The sequence below is a fragment of the Oncorhynchus mykiss genome, chromosome 4, assembly GCF_057628025.1.
Source record: "Oncorhynchus mykiss isolate SJ-2025 chromosome 4, ASM5762802v1, whole genome shotgun sequence".
NCBI lineage: Eukaryota > Metazoa > Chordata > Actinopteri > Salmoniformes > Salmonidae > Oncorhynchus > Oncorhynchus mykiss.
In genome coordinates, this window is record NC_143025.1 from 26,694,906 (window position 1) to 26,705,450 (window position 10,545).

The 10,545-nt window shown below is 38.9% G+C and overlaps 1 protein-coding gene across 9 annotated transcripts in view; it reads right to left on the bottom strand.

Moving 5' to 3' along the window:
* The window catches only part of LOC110521589 (F-box-like/WD repeat-containing protein TBL1XR1), a 43,719-nt gene extending 39,426 nt beyond the window's left edge, over window positions 1–4,293 (bottom strand). For 2 of the 9 annotated variants that reach the window (XM_090233434.1, XM_021599250.3), the window contains exon 1: window positions 3,991–4,293. The gene's annotated coding sequence lies outside the window, so the exon portion shown is untranslated. Of the gene's footprint in view, window positions 1–3,733; window positions 3,800–3,990 lie in introns of those variants that run through there. The other 7 variants (XM_021599249.3, XM_090233432.1, XM_090233437.1 and 4 more) reach the window with 5 other exon arrangements.
* Window positions 4,294–10,545: the final 6,252 nt, after the last annotated feature.

The window sequence follows — 10,545 nt, forward strand, 5'->3', positions numbered from 1 at the left end:
CCTATTCAGTTTCACACTCGCGATGCCCCAAAACCACGACCCCCACCATGACAACCACTGTTGTAAGCGATGGCCTATATGAGAAAGACCTAAGAGCAAAGGAACTCCTCATCCTTTCCTTCCCCCTCTGTTATTGCAGCACATATCACATTCCATAGTAGAGTTTCTAAGATGGGGAAAGATAGGCTAGGATTACACTGGGAGTACAGATCCTGGAAATGCTTAGCCAGCCTACTTGGCTCAGCGCTGGAAGAACGAGATCCCACAGACCCAGCATGTCATTAAATGGCAGTTTAACATGTTTGCTAGCTTGCTGTATTTTCAAATGTTTTATTGTAGCCTACATTCTGCAATGAAGGCAATGTACAGTATGCGGGAATTAGCCTAATTCCCTCATTCTAGAATCTAGACCTTTGCTCATCATTCACACTGTTTCTATCGCATTGTACATTGTACATTCGACAATCATTAGGCTATTTAATGCTAAAACAAAATTTAGTAGTACTAACAATGGACATGAACGATTCATTAGGTCACTGTTAAACTTGTGCAGCACATCTTTGATACACATGGGCCAACAATCTAGTCGCCATCAAAGGATTGGTCAATAACCACCCTCCACTTCCCTCCCAAGTCCCAACTTCTTTTCACAGTCTTCCTTGTGACCAAGGGTGAGACAGAGCTGTTTTCACAGCCCCAGCGAAACCTGCAGTGAACAGTTTAATTAGGCCATCCAAAACCAGAGAATGGTCCATGCCAAATCCCTGATAACTTTAGTTAGATGTAATAGATAGCCGTGCATGGAAGGCGAGTCATTGTGCTCAGGTTTAGGCCTAAATCAAACAAATAAAGGTTATAAGGAACTTCCTTATTCCATTCCACTAGCACTTCATTAGCCAACCTTATATTAATATTGTGAAAAAGAAAACCCAGTTAATATAGACCTACTCCTAATTTATAACAGTCCTAAACTCAGTAACACACAAATCAGTTTCACATGTTTTCTCATATTAGATCAGACGTCTCATGAAGTTATGTACACCATCTAAAAGACCAGCCAATGTAAACACAGCCTTTATCCCCAAGCAGGTCACTCTTAGCTTCCTGCTACTTAAAAAGAGTAAATCTGCCTTTATCCTATTTGGCTGCAAACAAATGTTTTGAATATTGGCCTACATTTTATGTGCTCCCAAAAAAAGCTGCCTCCTCCTCCATTGATCGCTCTGCTTGACCAACACAATCATTCTTCCCAGTGTGTTTAACTATTCCAGTGAAAATCTTTAGAACCCATTAAGGGAAATGTGAGTGGAGTATTCACGTGACAGATGTATTTGGAATGTTACTCTTCCCTTAGCCAACACCCTAGTAATAGGCTTACCCATTTGCACTGTTCAAACCTGTCTCAGTGATTCATGTATTGGCTAAATCCCTGCTTTGTGTGACTCTTCAAACGTAGTGCACTGTAATGTAGGCCTAGTCATGAATCTCAAATGTATGTTATACAAATAGTTTAGGCTAGTTTGGGCAAACGGAGTGAAATATCAGTTGTGTCCAATATTTTCTGATACAACCAATTAATAAATGAACTTTCACAAATATACCACTTACATGGCACCAAGCCAATTCATAACAAATCAAGTTTGGGCGTTTCTTAGTGTAAAAATCATACTTAACATCTGGAAGTATAAATATATATTTTTCACAAAATTGTTTAATTAAAACCTGTAAATAATGTAAAGAAAATGTATTCTGCATGTGTAGGTTGTAAACTGTGTCACAAAACGTCTTACTTACAGCACAGGAAAGATATGCCTTGGGACAAAAGGAAGAGGAAGTGTATACTGGCGTCTCAAAAAAATTGATAAACGGCACTTTTTGCAGCTTTTTCCTCATTTTTCAAGCAAATGTCTTTTAGGGAGTATGTGAGCACACTCGTTCGGTTCGTTTTGCCGACTTTGGCAAGCCGCCAGCCGAACTGAAGCATGCCTTTAGAGGCACTACTCTAAAAGTGGGTGCTCTAGGCTCCGGGGCATTCAGAATGTTGAACTTGACTCTGGGGTCACAATACACACCATGTGACTAGTGATGTGACTAGTGTCAACAGGGAGAGGAGAGGGGCTGCTGTTTGTATCATTGGGCTCTCCAGAGGAAAAACAAAGAGAAATGGAAAGGTCCATAACATAGAGGCTGGCACTGATTTATATTAGCCAAGGAAGAGTTAACTTCACATCTCTCTGTGTGTACACATTAGACCTTTTTGATTTATCCTAACCCCCAACAAGGATTAATCATTCCTTCCAAGCTGAATCCCCTTCAGATTAGTGTGGAGAGGTCAGCATTATTACTATTAGGCCTAGACTAAGCCTCACTCCCTCAAATATGTCACTTGATTTCCCTCAATGGCTCAATACTTTATTTTGGCTAAATAAGGCCAACCAACTGTCAGATAGCCTATTGGTGTAATCTTATGTTCAAGTACTCCTTGCAAGAAGAAACGTAGAAAACTGTCTAGCCTAACTGTAAAATGTAGGGCACAACATTCCAGGTTTCCCACAAGTTTTTCCAACTTGGAAGCTCACATGAATTGTTTTGGACATTGTAAATGCATAGTTCTGATGATTCCAGGAGTTGGCGTAACAGGGAGTTTCATCAGTAGTCCCAAGTTTCCAATAGCACATGAACACACAATAAGACCTAGCCTGAAGATCATAATTCTGACTGTATTTCAATTTGTAAATGACCATCTCTGACAATATGTGCCATTTAAATTAAATATGGGTTAGTATGGGAACTAATAAAAGATTATTTAATATTGATGTCTTGTTCTGTCATTGTCCTGGCAATCTAGCTATGAAACAAAGAACTGCTGCTGTAGAACTGAAATCCACTCATCCTTCCCATCCCCCACATGTTCCTTCAGTCTACTGTCAAGCACCAGTTACATAACTGTGCTACTCCACCACTAGCTACATAAGAGGGGGGTGAGACATTGATTAAGCAAAACGTTTCCATAGCAAATACAATAAACTTCATGTCTATATGAAATATGAATATAAACAGGTGTGTAAATCAGATAATTAACTGGGCTAGTATTGGGTTATAACATTTGCTCTATTGTAATTATCATAGATACTTTCACTTATTGAATATTCCCATAATATAATACAGCAGTGGTCAGACTGCACTATTCAGGTCAATATATTTTTAAACAGGAGCTAGGCTTAACCTACAAAATGTCAATTAAAGACTAATTCTTAGGTTAAGCAATACAGCAGGAAAAGCATATGTGTAGCCTATGTAGTTGGCTAGATAACTACATAACCTTACTAATTATTTCCTGGATTTCAACTAGGCTATACTGTAAGGAAGTTGAGCTAGTCGTCTGGCTTTGACTCTGGGTTCCCCTCCCCCACACTCATGGGTTACATTACTGAATTGTCAATAATCTCTGATTTTGTTCCTTTATTACATAGACGTTAACATATGGCTTAATACATAATTCCACACCCCTTTTATGTAGTTAGTAACAGTTAATGGTTGTTAACGTTAGCATGTTTATGTGTGTCTAGCTATGTATCACAACAAACCTTGCACATCACACCTAGATTTGTGGCCACAAATCTGCGTTTACAACCGCTCAGATGGTCAAAGTGTTCTAATGGTTTATCTAATATATTTGGCAGTGATTATCATACAGTTAAAAACTGGCTTGTAAACAAGCAACTTTACAAACCCTGTGAAGTTGTAGGTAGGAACAGGAAACAAGCTGCTAGTCACCACACGCGCGCACACACACACATACACACATTCTTTCGCGCGCACACACGCTGACGTTGCCCATCCCCCACCCTGTTGAAATTACCAAAATAAACATTGGTGACAGTGAAATAATTGACGATAACGACCAACAAACAATAGTGTACAATGAATGCGTATCGTAGTATATTTTATATTACATATAATCACAAGAAAAGCCAAGAAAACACTTACTTAAACTGTCCAGATCACACAACGGGTGCCTTCTCTGCTGTGCTCCTTATATGGAATCTCTTCCTCCACCGCTATTTTCTACAATATAGTCACAATAAAGCGTTATAAATCTACTCCGAGATTGCGGCTTGGTAGTTAAAATCCCAAATGAGCGATGTGTTTTGATTACATAAATGTAGCATTTGATAAATCCTTAAAAAAAATTGATTGAAAAGCAATTGGGATACATTGTAAGGTTGCTTGCTTGTGGAGAAAGAGCCAAACGGTTCAGAACCAGCCAACGGCTTCAGATACAGAAACACTGAGGAGGTGACTCTCCAGGCAAAAATGAGGCAGGCCTAGGCAATTCTCTGCAGTTATGTAGAAACTGTATGAAGGACACAAAAATATTGAAATGGGTGTCGCAGTAAAAAATAGTGTTTCGTGTACCTATATAACCTAGCTAGTGTTGTTGAAATAGCATTTGTATAAAATACACATGTAGAGCAGTACACACATTTTTATTCGGGAGAAGTCTCAAGATGCAGAAATCAAAATAAAAAAGATGCAAATATCTCAATCATAACTTATCACATAATAATACTAGCCTGAAGTGGGTGATGTTACACATATGGAATGTTCAAACTTCTGGGGTGAGTTCAGTTTGATTCAACGTTTGGTACGTTGCGTGACAGTTTGTAATGAATGATACGTTTCCTCAAAACGGTGTGCGCTGTTCTTCAACAGCCTTTGGGATACTTTTTCGCCTGTTTGGTGGGTGTGGAGAGGTGTGGCCTGACCAATATGGGTGTGACATTTGAAATCGCAAAACTTGTGCAGCACACCATATGGCAATCTCCCACCTGGGCCACCATAATCACAATGTTTATCAACTGGTCATTCAGTACTGTACTGTTTCCGTTGAATTCAACGTTGCACACCGCTTTGTTGTACTGAACAGAACCCAACTGTTTTGTCAGGCTAAACAGCTAGCTAGTTAAGCAAGCTACTAAGTCTAGTTGTTTTCACATGTCAAAATAAACATTTGGATTGTGTTGTTCACTTGTGGCATGGTTCCTACGAGTGGGAACACACCTATTTTTGGAAATTAAAGTTGACAGATTTCCCAAAAAAGCAGCCAAGCAAAAGGCATTGCCTGCATGGGTAGGCCTAAACTGCAGTAAAATGAGGTGGCATGTGACTGCCAGGATGATGTAGCATACCGGTAAATTGTTTAGTTAGCTAGCCATCACGTTAACCATCTATTCTAGGCAGCTAGATGACTGTCTACCATATTCCCATCTATCTACAATGTTTTTTTAATGAGTTTGACCTGTTAGAAACAAGATGTTCCAGCCCTAGCCCCACAGAGAAAAACACAATAGTAATGAAATATCCAATGTTGAGAATAATGAAGCCTGTCCTTGTCTAATTAATCTGGTTGTAATAACGTATAAATAACAATCAATAGTCCTAACCATTGGTCATAGTAATGCTGTGAGAGCAGGATTTCTGTTAGATTGTGACATTGGTGGGTCCATAATTGCGAACATTCTATTTTTTTTTTACTTAATCTGATGCTCCGCCACTTCCCAGAATGGTGCTTGTATAATAAAGTAAGGTCACTTAATGATTCATTAGTTTTCTAACACACTGAATATAATAGCATATTATAAGGATACTTACTGTTAGACCAAAAACACCCCTTCATGTATTATGTAGTCTACACTTACAGTACATGTACAATGTTTTATATGCATTATTATAATCATCCAGTGGGCATGCTCATTTTGCACACCCGGAGGATACAGGTCTACATGGTGTTGCAGAGTTTTCTGTTGTTTGTACTGTAAAGCCGGAAGCAGCGAATGCTGTCACCAACTAAAACATGACAGGTAAGGAAAAATGTCAGACCAATAAAAACATCAATTGTTTCTCTAACAAATAACAGGCAACACCATGACACTGTTCAATTTGCCTCTGATGCAAATGGCTGTCGAATCAAACAACAAACGGGTGACCGTTGCTATACCAATTTGCCCAGAAGCCCAGAATTGCCCAGGATCCAATCCCTAGTCGGGATAGTGAAAGGATTCTTGTAAAAAATAAAAAATAAAGGATACTTAATAAAAAATAAATGTAAAAAATGATACTCTGTTAAACCTGTACAAATAACAGTGTCTTCCTGTTTCACAATTGGCTCTCATAATTCTCATTGGTTGAAAAAATTAATAATATTCCACTACTTCACATCGCTGCCACCAATGCGTTTGTTTTGTATTATAATACTGCAAGGTAAGGGAGTAGGCCTAATACTAAGCATGAGGAAAATCAACATCTTTAAATTATTAGTCCAATTAAGCTAAATTGTAATTATTTCGCCACTAGGGCTTATTTATTGCCTTACCTCCCTAATATTACTACATTTGCACACACTGTATATAGATTTTTCTATTGTGTTATTGACTGTACGTTTGTTTATCCCAAAATCAAAATCAAATCAAATTTATTTGTCACATACACATGGTTAGGAGATGTTATTGTAAGTGTAGCAAAATGCTTGTGCTTCTAGTTCCGACAATGCAGTAATAACCAACGAGTAATCTAACCTAACAATTCCAAAACTACTACCTTATACACACAAGTGTAAAAGGGATAAAGAATATGTACATAAATATATATGAATGAGTGATGGTACAGAACGACATAGGCAAGATGCAGTAGATGGTATCGAGTACAGTATATACATATGAGATGAGTAATGTAGGGTATGTCAACAAAGTGGCATAGTTTAAAGTGGCTAGTGATACATGTATTACATAAAGATGCAGTAGATGATATCGTGTACAGTATATACATATACATATGAGATGAGTAATGTAAGGTATGTAAACATTATATTAAGTAGCATTGTTTAAAGTGGCTAGTGATATATGTTACATCAATTTCCATGTGTAACTCTGTGTTGTTTGTGTCACACAGCTTTGCTTTATCTTGGCCAGGTCGCAGTTGAAAATGAGAACTTGTTCTCAACTAGCCTACCTGTCTAAATAAAAGTGAAATAAAAATAAATAAATAAAATAAATAAAGCTTTCATGTCACACATGAAACCCAACAGGTTTAGGTAAGGGGGATATTCAAATGTATTTTTTGCTTTGTAGGTTGGAATTACAAAGACACATTATATTATTGGGTGAATGGGCCAGTAAGGAGAGGATAACTGAGGGTAGAGAGTAGAGACAGGATAAGAGAGTCTCTGGAATCAAAGCGGGGGAGTGATGAGAGGCAGAGTAGAGTCTGAAGCTCCACTGGGCTGCCAGTGTAATGGCCATTACTGAACACACCAGGGAAAGACAAGTGAAGGGTGGAGGGGGGAAGAGGGGCAGGAGGAAGGCTGTTATTTTCAGGTAACTTACCCCTCGCTGCGATCTCAGGAGAAGACTATAGCAACAGTCTTCAGGAATCCATGGCCATATCGTGATGTGTGAAATACTGTATGATAGTACCTGTTATGTTGCATAAAGTATAATAAACAAAGACACAATTTATAGTCCAATACTTATACCTGTTTGGGGAAGGGGGGATTGATGGGCAAGTGTTTCAATTGTGCAGTATTTAGCAATCATTCTAAGAGTCTGGTAGCAGCCGTTGTTGTGATCTGTGTGTAGCATGAATGGATTTGCGTGTGTGTGTGTGTGTGTGTGTGTGTGTGTGTGTGTGTGTGTGTGTGTGTGTGTGTGTGTGTGTGTGTGTGTGTGCGTGTGTGTGTGTGTGTGTGTGTGAGAGAGAGAGAGAGAAAGAGAGAGAGAGAAAGAGAGACCAACGTAATGTGTCAGTGAGAGGGAGAGAGAGAGAGAGAGAGAAAGACTTCCACTTTCCTATATCTACTAATGAGGTCTCAGTGCCCAGCTCAATAGATGTAGCCCCTAGGAGGTCTCCACACCGTTGCGTGACACTGGCCATCTGAACAGCATAGCTAGTAGAGATACCCATTAAACCCTGACAATGCCAGCCATTGATGACATCGCAACCTCAAGCCTCCTCCCCCACTGCCAGGGAGATATTGCTTCCTTTTCAAATTAGGTTATCTCTGCCTATCAATTCTGTGTGATGGTACAGAATTTGAATTTGAAATGTCAGTTGTGTCTAGATCTGTCTGTACATAGCGGAAGGAAATTATCTTTATAGGGCAAGGACATTTCATTTTCTGCATCAGAAATAGGGATGTGAGCATTACCGGGTTCTAGCAAATAATATTTTTTTGTCATATTTCTTCATAAAGGCTCAGAAATGCAAATACTGCAATATGGTATAATTTGAGTGTAAGCTAAATCATTAAAGATTGAAACTCCTGATGTAGGTAAGTAAATAAATTATTCAGGAGCACAACCAAGTACTGCTTGAGATGGTATACTTTGCTTCCAGTCAATATGTGTGGAGCCTGGGCCGTTCTGGTTCTGAATCGATTCAAACCTCTGCTCATTAACATTTACAAATGAGAAATCTAACTCGGACAATTAACTGTCCTCCAGAGAGAAGACACAATAAACAACATGTTAGTGTAGAAGGGAGAAGCTGCCCTTTATTTGAAACCAAAATATTACAAGTTGGTAATCATTTATACAATTTGCATGTAAACCGTCCTGTGAGATCCATATTTATCTATAAGCATTTATGTTCATTATACATGAACAAATGGGTTAAAGATAAACCAGTTTTTTTGTTTGCAGGTTGTTAAATGCTTTGTAGGTATGTTGTTTCAGTAGTTTAGTTTTAACATACAACTCACCATCAGTGTAAGGGAGTTAGAAATATTTCAATATTTAAACGTTGTGTTTATGTACATCTCATTTAGACTATGAATACAATCCCAAATCAGATACGGGATTTAAAAAGGCACCACAACAATGTAAATCAAATATTGTACACAGAATATTTTTTTTCCTGTGTGCTGAGGGGTGGTGGGAGAGAGAAGTGTGTGTGATCGTCCAACTCCTCCCTCGCTCTTACTCCCCCATGCAGTCTGTCTCAGGAGTCAGGACTGTGGTTTTGGAAGCAATGGAGAGGCATTTATTTTAGAACATGTTACATAATGTGTAATTTAGTATTTTCCCCATTTTAATACATCTGCACCTTTGCATTCAGCAACATTTTTGTGAATTTTACCCTCTGTTCTACTAGAGGTTGTAATGTGGTATCCATTTCAGCATTACTCTCAATTATCTTTGTCATGACGTTCCACTTTGTCCATAATGGCTGCCTCTGCTCCTAGCTATTCTAATTTAGTTCTCATCAGAATACAGGAAAGAGATTATTGTAAACTATTGAAAAGCTGTGCAGTTACTGGGAGATTATGTCTGCGGAAAGGAGACTGCAGGATCCCACCCATCCCCCACATTCGCTTGTAAACCAACTTTTGCCTGGCTGGTCACTGACTGCAAAAGATAGATTCCACTCCACCCCCTATCCTTTGCTCAGTCATTCAGACTTGGAGAGTCAATAACAAGCTGACATCATCATTGGTTTGTATATTACACTGCTACTTTCATTCTACCCACAATATCCTAAGATAGGAGCATTAAGGTTTGAGATTTATGCCAAATAAGAGGATGTTATGGAAAATGGTGGAACTAGATCAGAAAGGCACTGTTGGGGGTAGGGTAATGTTCCATTGGGCCTCAGCCTTCTGTGACATTGAGCTAACTATATGTGGAAATATTACATAGTAGCGTACAGAGAGTGTCTCTAGGATGGATGGTATTTCTGGGGCAAGAGTGTTTCACACATGAAAGCAAGCCTTGGCAATCAATACAGATATCTAGAAAAATAAGAATATGCTTGGAACATAATTGGACATAGTGAATAGTGCCAGTCCTTGAGGCAGAACAGTTTATCATACAAAAAGGCTGTTCTTGACTTGAGCAGGAGCTCACTGGAGCTGAGTACCGGCACTAAAATGTTCTACTGCTTGAGCTCCTGTTCCTCTTATAGAGTAATTAGCATACAACTATTATGGAGCTCCTGCTCCAATATAAACAGTACCCAAAATGAGTACCGGTACCTATTTCAGTCCAAGTCAAGCACTGCAAAAAGGTGACTATGCCACACACCGCTACTTTTTAGTTTGAAGATGCTCTATTTTAAGTATTTCAATCCACTGTCACTTAACAGGGCTGAGAGCCATCCACTCTCATAGAATGTGGTGCATGTTAAACCCCCAATGCAGTGCAAGGTAGAGGAGACACATGTTCAACAGAATTCAAATCAATTAGCCACAGTGGGGCTCTGCATTCCATCCCTCCCCATGGTTTTTTTTAATTTTTATCCAACTGCACAAGGAGGAATCTCATCCCTTTGGCTCTAGTGGAGCTGGAAAAGCTATATAAAGGGGCCCCAGCAAAGACTCTCTAGAACACCTTTTTAAGGGTATGCTTAATCCCTGTCTATTGGAGGGAGTAGAGGGATTATTATTCTCTCAAAATGGAACCATTAAATTGGAGATACTGTGGTCTTCCACATCTCTTTGATTTCTCTTTATAAATGCTCTTTGGCAAATATTGTGCATAAATACAGTTG